Below are 13002 nucleotides of genomic sequence, written 5' to 3' on the forward strand. Positions count from 1 at the left end.
CTGCCTTCTTCAGCAGTCGGCGCAATGTTAACCCTTTGACTGCTGTAATATTTCCCTTCAAAATTTTAATGCAATATTTTACTAATTTTTGTGAACTTTTCTGTAAGTTTTTCACATTAGGGAAAGACTGCATTAACTTGCATGGTACCTGAAACCCGGGTCCATGCCTGACCAACTCGAGTGACAAACAGAAGACTTTTAATCCCCAAGGTGTGAATGTTCCATTGTTATGTTTATCTTATCCAGCTGGTGCCATTGTATACATAGTGCCATTGTAGGAAAGGCAGGTCTGTGAAATTGATCCTCTGATAACTAAGTAGGGAAGTAGGGTATTCCTAAGTTAATGGAGCTTTCCTGTAATGATAATTTTGGACCAAATGGATATCACATTTCATCGGCCACAGGTTTTACCAAAATTTTGGCAAAGATCGGAAAAAATTGACTGTGGTATATTTTATACAGGTGACAAAAATAGACTTTTGGCGCCCAAAGGGTTTTGAAGATGTGGTCGACAAATGCAGCTTGCAGACCTTGGTGACATATCCAGAAAACGAGGACATACCTACATGTATAAGACTGCCGTGATGAATGGATTTGAATCTAAAGTCTGCCATGCATCACATTGCATCGGCCGTGGTAGCTGGTCCCTGGAACGTAAGACTTTTCTCTAAGCGTCGGAAGCTAACGGCTATTGACTGTTCATAGGTCGTTGAGAGTTCATTTGAGAAGGTCGTGAGGTTTTCTTTTAATGCTTCACTCTTTCAAATCGAGAACAACAAGCGAAGACCTACAACCACATAAAAGAGAACGCACTTACACATGTACACTAAAGGTAGAAAACGCCTCGGGGACCTATATCCGTACGCTCAAATGTTTACAATTTTTAACTGATCTTGTGGGCGCTCATTTTAAAGCTCTGGGAGAAAAATAATCATCGTCTTAGTTTTTTGAAAATCGAAAATTTTATTCTTCCCTACAGAGTTCGTGGCGGCCATTTTGAATTGCAAATATCGGTAAATGTCAGATAATTTGTTTCTCAAGTACCAAACTGTGCACGCTGAACCCCCCTCCCCCGAGTTTTATTCTTGATGGGGTTGAAAGTTTCATGTGGGAAGTTTTAGCAAAAGTTTAATTCTTTCACTTTGGAGGCGTGTACTATTTCAGTCACGACTGTCGTGATTTGCATTGAATAAACTTCAGTACTGCTGTGTTCTCAAGCTTGTAGTTGATCCGAAGTATTTTCTAAACTTAAAGGAACATAAAGTTATTGTATTCATAACAAAGTTATTACTAGTGATGGCGTTCATTGTCAGCGAAATTGTGTTCTCTTTGATTTCCCCTCTGTCAGGAGTGTAAGCGACTCAGCTAGCCGTCAGCCATAGTACGTCTTCACCGATGCAAGAGGGGGGTACTGTAAATTTAACCAAGTAATAAGAAATGAACGTCGTGGGCAATATCGAACTGGAAGATTTTCGAATATCAGCAACAGCGCAATGGGAAAGTGAAGCAAGGTCGCTTATTATTGATTAAACATTTTATATCAATAAATAGTGTGTTTGGGTAATCTACGGTAACTGTTATTCGTTTTATCGGTTAGTCAGTTTGTTTGTATTTTTATCTGCCTCTCACTCATTGCCTCTCTTTCTTAGATCCACATTCTTTGTTCACTCTCTGTCCCTGTTCCTGTCTTTGTCTGTCTGTCCACCTGTATGTCTCTTCTGTCGTCTCTCTTTTCAAGCCTATATCTGCCTGTCCATGCGTCTCTCTGTCTGTCTGTCTGTCTGTCTGTCTGTCGTCTGTCTTTCCGTCTGCCTCTACCCTTTGGCATTAATATTACTGAACCTGACAAGATGAGCAGGAAGGATCTCTAATCTTACTTTCCTTAGTATTGCATTAATGATTTCCCATCCTTAGAGTTCTTGAATTGCTTATGAAATGTGGGTAAACGAATTTAGGCCTTTCAATTGTAAGTGTGTGGTCAGCTCGACCGACGAGGTAGCTGCCAGTATAAATCCGTGTAGTCATTCAAATTCAGGTATTCTACGATTGTACTTTTTGCTTAGCAAGCGTTATGTATTAGGGCCAAAGTAACTGTAACAATGCTTACGTCACGGAGACCCGTCACAACACGAGAGAGGTCGTTCGAGTATCACGTGATTTCGGCGTGATGGTCGTGTTAATAACATGATTGATCCCCGTATACAACACATTCAACTACGACGGTTTCTCCAACCAAGTCATCGGGGACAAGACCGCCCTGCTGGAGGATGTACATGTATTTCACTGTTCGAAAGGACCACTCGATCCTATAATCCGGTAAGCCCATCAATTCCACTGCCTATACGTAAGCCTACATAAGTCTATACGATCGATCGGATCATAAAATTCAGATAATTGACTTAACCAAAAAAAAGACAACTTGATAATTTGACATCAAATTCTGTATGTCTTTTGCGTCCGTATCGAAGAATAAGACAAGCACAGTACGCATGTGGATCCGCGATTTGGTGGGTTTTAACTGGCTTTGGAGAAGTGAGTGATGAAATCAGTATATTCAATGCCTTTCAAATTTCTTCCCTAATTCTATAGCTGGCCACGTTAACAGTGGAAGACACTGCATTAAACGACCTTTTGTACAGCCAACATCTGCGAGACCACAAACGTGAATGAAGATACGAAGCTGTTCACATAGGGACAGCCGGCGCAAATTGAAGCTGAGGTAGATAGATGCAATAAGGAAAAAGATGAAATTCAATCTGAAAATTTAATTGAAAACTTAAGAATGCGAGAATAGAACTCGTCTTGTCTCATTTCTCGGCCCGGCGTGCATTTTTAGCCCATTATCACATTTCCACTCGGATTTAGACGCTAGAGTTTCAAGAAATCAATAGCTTTTGCTATATACATCCTTATTCGTATACGACACAGATGATCATGAGAAACTTGGGGCTCATCTCTTCACTGGAACCGAGACGCAGAATATGTATATCTCTTTGAATTTATAAAGTTCATCGTAGATCCGAGAGAGAGATGATATGGTCTATGGGCTGATTGGTGATATGGTTCCGACGAGCACCCGATGCGTTTGCAGGAAATGCGAAACTCAATCGCTGCATCACGGCCCTAGCAGGGACTGCAAAACAAAATTACCCAGCACGTACGGCACAAGCAAAATGTAAAACACCATTTTTGAACATCCCATTTCCACTTCCACCCCTTACGCAAATTACCTGTATTTGATCCTACATTTTTCTACTAGATGAATTCGATGAATACTAGCACAGTAATATTTTTTTAAATATTTTTCATAAACGATTCATTTTTGTGGCATAAAATGCAGATGAAAACTTTCATCTTTGATTGAATTATACCGGTGGGGAAATTCTTCATCCAAAACTGACGTTTAGGGAGTTTTCCTCTTTTATTTCTGTAATCAGTATCCACGCGTCAGCCATTTTGCAACATCGAATGACTGCGCACCTGACGGATTCAGTTGCAAAATCGTGACGTTATCACGAACCTGTGTGACGCGCTCGCTTTTCTCAGAGGTTAAAAATATTGCGCTGGGAAAATTCAGTGTCAGCGTTGATTGGTTTAATCGGTAATAGAAGGTTAAGATAAAATATCTCGTTTATGCTGTAACGGTTAAACACTGAATATTATAACTCTTCGGGTGTAGTGATGTGTGAAAGGATAACCTCTGGTCACTTTGGTACGGGCTTAGCCGAAGTCTATCGACAGCAAATGCTTTTAGATGATAATAATCATAAAGTTTCTTTCACAATTTATCATCGAGTGGCTGTATTTGGATTCAAAACTTTCTTTTTATTTTATGAGCCCTTCACTTTACCCGGTGGCTTACAGAGGGAAGGGCAACCGAGAAAGCTATTAGAGAACCCGTATTTCTGTACTCTATCGTCAGTATGTTAGTTAAAGGTACTGTTATATGATGCAGCTAATCTAGCATATTTGCGTCTAACCGAATTTCGACAGCTGCTAGACTTTAATACAGTCCATACAAAAATATCATCATGAAATGAAACAACTCATTATCATAAAGTAACTTGTGATAGGGATCAATTTAAATGTCAAACGATGCTCACTATAGGTCACGCCATCTAAGATTTCTTGTACTTTAGAGATAGGATCCTGAAACGATCCATATCACTACTTTTGTCACTGCATGCGTTGTGTTTTGTAACTCTTTCAGAAGGTCTACTCGAAAGCAAAATGCCTACTTTGCATTCGCTGATGAGGAGACAGCTTGGCGTTTCGTGCAACCGAAGAGCTACTCGCTCATCAAGCAGAGCGTGAATGACATACACAATCAGCAAAACAAGGATCTTGAAGGGGAGAATGACCAGCCGTGATGTGCTTTTTTTCCTTGATTTCACATGGTTCATTATCCGGGTCTAATTATGATTATATGATATGCCCGTCGGTCGTTGGTTCACTCACACGGGTTACATTAAACCTTCAAGCGTAGTTGTAACATTAACTATCTCCGTCGTCCCTCAGCTGCTCTTACACCGTTGCAAACCAACGCACTTTTTATCAGCGAGGTTTTAAAACAGATTGATCAAACCCCGCGGTTGCGTGTGATGTTTTGAAAAACAGACGAGAAGCGTAATACAGAAGGCGTATTATTAGAGTTCTTCATACATGTTGATTTCATAGCCGAGGGATAATAATAATCAACTTTCCAAACTGGCTAATTTAAAAGTAGAAGCGGTTATTCCAAGGAACAGTGTAATTATTCTTCGAAGCATTATCAGACAAAATAAAGGACACGTTATCAACAGTTCAGCTGCTGCCCCTATGAGTTACTGCGCACCTCTAAAATAAACGTTTTGAATATTTGCGCTCACTTTCTTCAAAACAAACACCAGAAATATTGTCTTCCACAATAAATAATCACAATTTGTGGCTCAAAGTTTGCGACCAGAGAAGCAAATCATCCGACATTTACCAGTATTTTATGCCAGTATCAAAGATCCCAATTCCTCACAGCGTTATGAGGTAGAATGCGCCTCGGGGACAGATTGTCGGATTCTCAAATTTCTACAATCTCTTCTGATCTACCACTTGTGGGGCTCATTTTAAAGCTCTTGAAGAAAGAAAAACTTTTACCGGCTTAGTTTTTCGTAAAACCAAACTTTAATTTTTCCCCCATAGAGTTAACACAGGAATGGTGGCCATTTCGAATTTCAAATATCGCAAAATGTTGGGTAATTTGTTTCGCTAGTCCTAAACTTTGCACGGTTACCCCCGATTTTTATTGTTGATTTGGTAAGAGAATGGTTGAGAGTTTCATTTAGGAAAGTTTGAGCAAAAGTTTAAGTCTTCCACTTTCGAGGCGCATACTACCTTAACCCTAGTTGTAAACATGTTAATTTCGATTCTCACAAAAAAACCCAGCTGGTGGAAATGTTATCTGTATACGTTTAGGAAATGTGTCAGCACAAGTTGTAGATTTTGAAAGAATTTTGACAGTCCGAAAATCCCCCCCCCCCCGGAGTGTATGGCCTGAGCTTGCTCATAGTTGGGTGTAAGGTGGGTGACTAAAAGCAAAAAAGTACTTTTCTTTATAATCATATGTAACAATGAATAAACAAGGTACTTTTTTCTTTATAATCATATGTAACAGTGAATAAACAAGAAATGTAGCGAGAAAATTGGTGTACCATTCTGCATTTTTAAGATACACCGTAAAGAAATGCTTATGATATGTCTTGATTTTATGCAGTCGGTATTGCTTTGTGGCAAATTTCGGCCCTTAAGTATTCACTTAACTGATTTAAACCAAAGCACTTACATTTCTTTCAGCGTCGATTTCTTATACTTTCCTTCACAAATAACTTTCAGATATATAAAGATACATATTGGGTTACTGACCAAAGACCAAAGCCGCACAACAATGCATTTATGAAACAGGCACAAAGAAATCAGCAGTTTATCGCTGGTTCCTTTGAAAAGAAAGGCGTTTATCTCGCAACCTAGCTAGGAAACACTATTTCCCATACAATTTTGAAATTGCCTTGTCGTTCTGACTCTTTTTGAAGAACTTCAAGAAAGCGGTGATGGTAAACGATAAATGCCATCAACTAAATACTTACAAGCATAATTCATCTCTGAGTCACTATTGTGATCATAAAAGTATGTATTTTTCAATGTATATTTCTCCTTCTGTACGTTGAATTACACTGTAAGTGCCAAGTTGAATATCGCTTTATAGAGTACAGTTAGAAAATGACTCGATATAGAAAAAAAAAACCTTTAGAGATCATATACTTACTGATATTATAGCAATGTGCGCATACCCCGCGGTCGTCATTGATTTCTAACTGCGATATTATGTGTCCCTCTTTTATCTGAACTGCTCCGCCATGTCACTCGTCGATATCGCGAAAAACCGAGCCTGCAGATGATGTTTGGCGCCAAAACACTCAGAAATGGCAAAGAGTGGGATGTCAGAAAATTCAGAGCGTGACTGAAATAGGCATGTCCATTAGAATCTGTATTCATTACAGATAGCGACATAAGGAATCTAATGGTACCCTTTTTTCTGAGAATTTCAAATCAGGTCATAGCAATTTGACGCGGGAAAGTCACATTGGGCAGATTATAAAATAAAATGGGCATTCTTTGATTATTTGCCTCGAGAAATATTCCAGAGAGAGAGAGAGAGAGAGGAGAGTAGAGAGAGAGAGAGAGAGAGGAGGAGAGAGAGAGAGAGAGAGAGAGAGAGAGAGAGAGAGAGAGAGAGAGAGAGAGAGACAGAGAGAGAGACAGAGAGACAGAAGAGAGAGAGAGAGAGAGAGAGAGAGAGAGAGAGACAGAGACAGAGAGAGCAGAGAGAGAGAGAGAGACAGAGAGCAGAGAGAGAGAGAGAGAGAGAGAGAGGGGGGAGGGAGGGAGGGAGGGAGAGAGGGAGGGAGAGAGAGAGAGAGTAGGGAAGGGGATTGAGGGAGAAGAGAGGGAGGGAGAGAGAGATAGTAGGGAGGGATTGAGGGGGTAGCACATAAAGATACATCATTCTAGACAGGCAAAGCATTGAGAGCACAATTACACACAGAATGCCATGCATAGATAACAAAGGTAGGCAGACGGACTGACTTGTCATTTTAGAGAAATTGTTTTTACAGTCACTTACGTAAACATACTATGCAATGTCTAACGGACCGTCATAGCTGACGTAAAATGCCCATCCGTTGCAACTTGAAAATCTTCCTCTAGCCTTTCCCTAGCAGCCATCAGTAAAAATCCAAAAGGCTTTCTTTTGGCCCCTTTGCGTGTCAAAAAATTGCCTCTTAAAAGTAAAAAAAATTACTCCAACCTGTCTTCTCACTGGTGATGAAAAGCTGCTCTCCTGCAACAAAGAAACCGCAAGCGACCACTTTTTTTCACGAAAAGCTCGTATTCTGCCCATGTTGATACCTGCCTGCTTGGAAACAGTACGGCATAGTGACAGGGCATAGCCGATATTCAAATCGGTTGTACCATGTTGTCAATACCAATGTTAACCCTTTGACTTATATTCTGAATGTGGTCCACGGCAAAAGAGTGATCGAATCAACGAAATCGACCAGCGATTGTAAGCTCCATCATTACAGTGTGAAATGAGCAGAACGGGTTATCAAATGTAAGCAGTCAATTATGTCACCTTTATTGTGGCCTCAATATCCCTTTGTTTATCGAGGCGATTTTAGATTAACCACGGCGATATACGCCGATGCGACTCAATTCAATTCCGTCAATATTTTCCACCAGAGTGTATCATTGCCATGCGCTTGTCCGAACGCGTTGATTTGTTAAAAGCTTCAGAGATTTTTTATGATATTATGTGGATATTCTCCCAAAAAGTGCAATGCTTTAAATATGCGGTTCGCGCGTCGCATGAGAACACTTTGATGTGTCTGAAATATACACGCAATGACTCAGTCTGTGTTGTCATAAACATTTTTGTTGCGTGAGCAAATAGGGAAAATGTTCGCTCCGCGGCGTATCATAGGAATGTTAATTTTTTTTAAATTATGATTTTAGTAACCAAAACCTGCGGAAGGAAACTAACAATATACAGTCCGTAACAGTAACATGTATTCTGTGGCTTTCGTCGTACCTTCAGATGGGTCATTTGAAAAAGTGTTGCCATGTTAATATTAAATATTTAAAATAATTTAAAATCCATTCTTTTATCATGAGGATTATTTTAAGCGCCGCTGGGGTTTTCCATTTTCACATTCAAAGTTTAAAAACACAAATTATCTCTTTGCGTTCACCGTGAGCGAAAAAAAATCAACGATTCAATAATGTTGCTTACGATCACATTTCAAGGTTACATTTGTAGGCGATTCGAAATCTCTTGCGTGTTGAATGTTTTATGACTTGTTATCAAACTATACGGATGTAACAGTCACTGACGCTATGGCTACCTGGCAGCATGGGAAAACTATTTTATTTGTGTCTTTTCCTCGTTTTACTATCTTCGAATCACCTGATCATTCTAAAGAGAAATGCATTCATATATGCAAAGTGTGTTAATGAACCGTAAAATTGTTTGAGCATGCGCATCAATTGATTGTGCGTCTTTGTCAATGTCGAATACTATTTGGCCTAACATCATGCAGTATATATTGTTTATATACTTTTTGGCGGGAATAGCACGATCTATGTTGAGTAAAGTCTGTTCTCAGCAATGATGTTGTATTGCCCTAGGACTTGCGTATCGTCAGCGATTAAGTGTGTTGGTCGACATCGCTACATGAATCAATAGCTTTAGGAGAGTGTTCAAACTTAAGCGTAATCCTCAATTTTTGTTTTGCTCCTAAAGAATTTTTACACTGTATGCATAAATAAATAAGTAGGCGCAATTTTTTATCTTGGATTCAGAGATCTAGCTTGAAGCTTACACTCGCTTTTACAGCGAAGATTACACGATTATCTTGGACTATCAAATCTCAATCAAGACCTTGAAAACTCGAGTTGGACCTTGAGTTCGCCGGGCTTCATAAAAACATATCCGAGTCGAAGAGACGCCATTGGGATCTGCACATTTACAACGTATATTAGGAGAAAAGAAAAAGTTGAATGTGGTTCACTGTAGGTCTAGAAGCTGGTCCCGCTTTCGTGTTTCGACCTTAACAAACGGTGAACCAAGCGATGGAATTGATGAAGGGAGCACTGACCTGCAAAGAGAATGTATTCATGATCAGAAATTATTCCATAAAAAGCATCAAATTTCTACCTTGTGTTAAAACATTAGTACTGTGTTGATTTGGGTCAGGGCGTTGACGCATATTTCTTTTCTCGTAGAGTTAATCACACTGAGCAACATGATAGAAAAGAGAGCATTTCGCGCAGTTAGTAATTATTTGATATATATCTGTACTCGAAGGACGCCTGGGGTTGCCGACAAGAAAGCTCAGATAATGATTTATTCAAGCCCGCCAAAGATAAGCCGTGCAACTCACGGCTATGCGAAAGTCTTGTCAAATCTCAAACTATAATCTACCCCTATTTCTTATCTTCAACAATTTTGGTAAAGCTGGCCGTTTCAACTGTAAAGTCAATACAAAAGAAATTACGCCTGCATTTGCATTTAATCGAAGCTTACACATTCATGTTTCCACGACAACCGATGGTGAATTGAAATTGAAATTGCATTCATAATCACTGCTGTGTGGCCTTCCATTCTATACGCTCTTCCAAGCTCCACTTTCCAGATAATGCAAACTTTACCATAGATACGCCGCGACGGCTTGTTTATCGCTTCATAACTTAAGAGAGAGTGAAAAGCGGAAATTAAATCCATACAGAGTGAGCAGCGTGAAAACTATCACGAAATGTGCTTATTACCACTTTTATGGTCAATTTAGATACCTAGTCTTGTTTCAATTTTGTGCCTGCCACCGTTGTCAAAGTTTTTGTTTGGTCAAAATTACTTTGATTCGGTAGAGAGAGCACGGCTCCTCTTTCATTTTGACTAATAAACTCATCCTCACGTTTTACGGCGAAAGGCATTAAGTATTTGTCATGCCCATTTGAAATGATTTGAAATTATTATATTATCAAAAATTCAATCCCATGTGAAAAAAGGCAGACAATCACACGACCATTTAAGTCATTATTTTCATAAGCAGTCCCTTAACTGCATTTTAACTGCCTAGATATCATATCACAGTTTTCGTAACGCCTGCTAAATGCGATTAAAATTGAGTGCTTTGCTGGGGAAACGATCAAAATGGCATGTTTTTTCTCCCAAGATAAAAAAATGAAAAAAGAAGATATGTGAACTGTGTTCAAATTTGGTAAATATAAAATCGTCTCCTTAGTACCAGTGTTTATTTGAAACAAGTAGACATTCATCAGTTATAAACCATACCTGTATGTATTAGTTCTCTGTGAAATATCGTCACGTTTGATTGTGGAGAGATATTATTTCAGACGCAAATAATGAAACAGCCACGCTTTTACATTCGGGAGAAAAACAACATGTATCCAAGGCACTACCAAACACCACAGTAGGAATGGATCGTTTGTAAAGGACTTTGAAGTATGTCAAAATAGTACTATTCAATGCATTTAATACTGCCAGGCTGTGGAAACAGAGTTTACTGAGATTTAAAGCTGCCCCTATTACACCTCAAATATTATTCGGTTTTCGTACTTGGTTTGGACTTAGTTATATTGCGTAGCGAAAAATGTGATACAACATGCGTATAGTTGAGGAGACTCTTGGCAGCTCGATTTGGTGACGTTCGAATCCGCCGAGGCACTTCGAGTTCAGTGCGCCTCTTTTCTGCGCATCATGGGGTGTGCTTTGTACTGGTTTGCGCATAAAGGACACGGGGAGTAGATGCCAAATGAACTTAAACTGAATTAGATAGTATTTTAGTGCAATTGGACAGTAATTACTGGAGATCAGTGACAAATAACCCTGTTTCCGAGTTCAGAAATTTTAGACCACCAATTTCGCGTCATTGTAGTGATCGGAAAATGGGAGCATTCGCTGTGATGACTCTAAGCATGTGACAACGTAACGTGCTGTGCAGGGATTCAGACACACAAATGTCAGTTCGGTGCAGCAATAAAATTAATAACACATGACAGCCAAGGCATCATTTCGCTTTGTTTACCAGGGGAAAAGGTAATGTACACGGTCAGACGACAGTACGCCTTCGGCTCCGGCTCGTGAAATATCAATATTACCGTTATGTTTACCGCCGATTGGGCAGGCAACAAGTGGTTTTATTTACCGTGATATGTGGTATCATTTAAATCTATTTCAAAGTCGGTTGAACAGTTGATAGTATTCACATTTTCTGATTTCTTAGAGACCCATGAGCTGCAAGTAAATTGTTGACCTAAAATTTTTTTCTTGTTTCCTATATTCTTTGAATATCCTTTGAACGATATATCCCCGCACTGCGTATGGACAACATTCTTTACGTGATGTAGTGTGTACGATAATTTGATCGTTTTGGTGTCGTGTCAAACATCCCGCAACTTTTCAACAACTGGTCATCTAAGGAAGACGACAGAGAGTATAATAAAAGGGTGGTGCATATGTTTATATTATGTCTTGCGCAAACCTAAGCATGCCACCTCATCCAGTTTTGCATGCAGTTCCAGTAAGTTAGTTAAAATAGTTGCGTATATAGGCTAAGGTATAGGTACATACAGGCTATACATGTATATAGTCTACACATCGAACTACTAAAATCATGAAAATAATGCAAAAGCTGCAGTTTGCTGAACAATAATGAGTAAGTCTGGTATGAAAACTCTATACTTTTCCTGTCAACCATCTAGCAGGAAGTATAGCCGACTTACAGGGTGCGGTATCCATTACCCTTGGGTTGAAGAGGAGCGATGGAAAATGAAGTGCCTTGCTAAAGGGCACAACACCATGAGTCATGCCCGGTTTCTGAACTCAACGTCCTCGGATGAGAAGTCCGCTCGGTCCCAGTCATACCCACGGGGTCTCGATTCCCTTCAAAGTTATCGCGTGCCAGTGTCCCTGTTCTCATAGTTTCGTACGATGAATTTCGCGGGTCGGTGCGTCCTCATTAAGACCACGTTTTCAAAAGCATAGCTTTCTCATTGGCAAAATGTCTTCAGAAGCTGGGGAACAAACACTTTTCACGAAAACGACAGTCTCCGATCACTTCATGTCCCTGAGGCCAGAGTGAGGTACCTCTGAAACGTTCATGAACGATGTAAAGGTTAAGAGGTCAATCCAGAACGTATATTGGATAATTACAACAGATTTTTTCTCATTTAATCGTGGAAATCCATGTACAGGGAAAGGGTCTGAAACAGCAACCTATATCACTCCCATTGGGCAGACGGAAGGGGAGGTTAACCAATAAAATATCCTATGGTTCTAGGGTTATCATAGAGATTGCATCATTTATTGCGGCCAAGGATGCGTCGAATTGACTATCTCACAAGGGGTTGGCCAAACGAAGGGTAGTACCCTAGTCATGTGAAGACAGATCTCATTCTTCTGAGAAAATAACTAAGAATAATAGAACTCTAGAACATTCACAAATTATCGCCACTTGCGACGAAAAAAGTAACTCAAACTGCAAACACTCTTGCCAAATATAAGCAGTCCAAGGCGATGAATTCGTGGACCAAACTAGAAGTTCTTTCTTGAAAGTACAGGGAACATTTTGTCAACACTTCAAAACTTGTTACTAAAAAATCACGTGGTGCCAACGGCAAGGAATACGATAAAATTGCGATTTGAGAAAAGCCTTAGGACCCTCACTATATCGTAAAACATTACTATTAATTTTCCAGGGACCATCTCTACACGTACATTTTAAGTATTCACCTGAATTGTAAAATTGATGCAACAGTTATTTGTCAACTTGTAAAAACATTCGCTGTGCCGTTAAGAAAATTGATAAATTTAGTATATTATTAATTGCCTTGACAAAGTTCTTAAGAGTCAACAACCCTGAAAAAATTATATCGGACAAATTCAATTCCTTT

At 39.5% G+C, this 13002-nt stretch overlaps 1 protein-coding gene across 2 annotated transcripts in view; it reads left to right on the top strand.

Annotated features, from left to right (window-relative positions):
• The first annotated feature begins 2178 nt into the window (after positions 1-2178).
• Positions 2179-13002, top strand: part of LOC139140590 (G-protein coupled receptor 54-like) — a 35900-nt gene continuing 25076 nt past the window's right edge. Inside the window, exon 1 of one of the 2 annotated variants that reach the window (XR_011554027.1) lies at positions 2179-2316. The gene's annotated coding sequence lies outside the window, so the exon portion shown is untranslated. The remainder of the gene's footprint in view (positions 2317-13002) is intronic. The other variant, XM_070709934.1, reaches the window with a different exon arrangement.

This window comes from Ptychodera flava, chromosome 9 (assembly GCF_041260155.1).
Source record: "Ptychodera flava strain L36383 chromosome 9, AS_Pfla_20210202, whole genome shotgun sequence".
NCBI classification, from domain to species: Eukaryota; Metazoa; Hemichordata; class Enteropneusta; family Ptychoderidae; genus Ptychodera; species Ptychodera flava.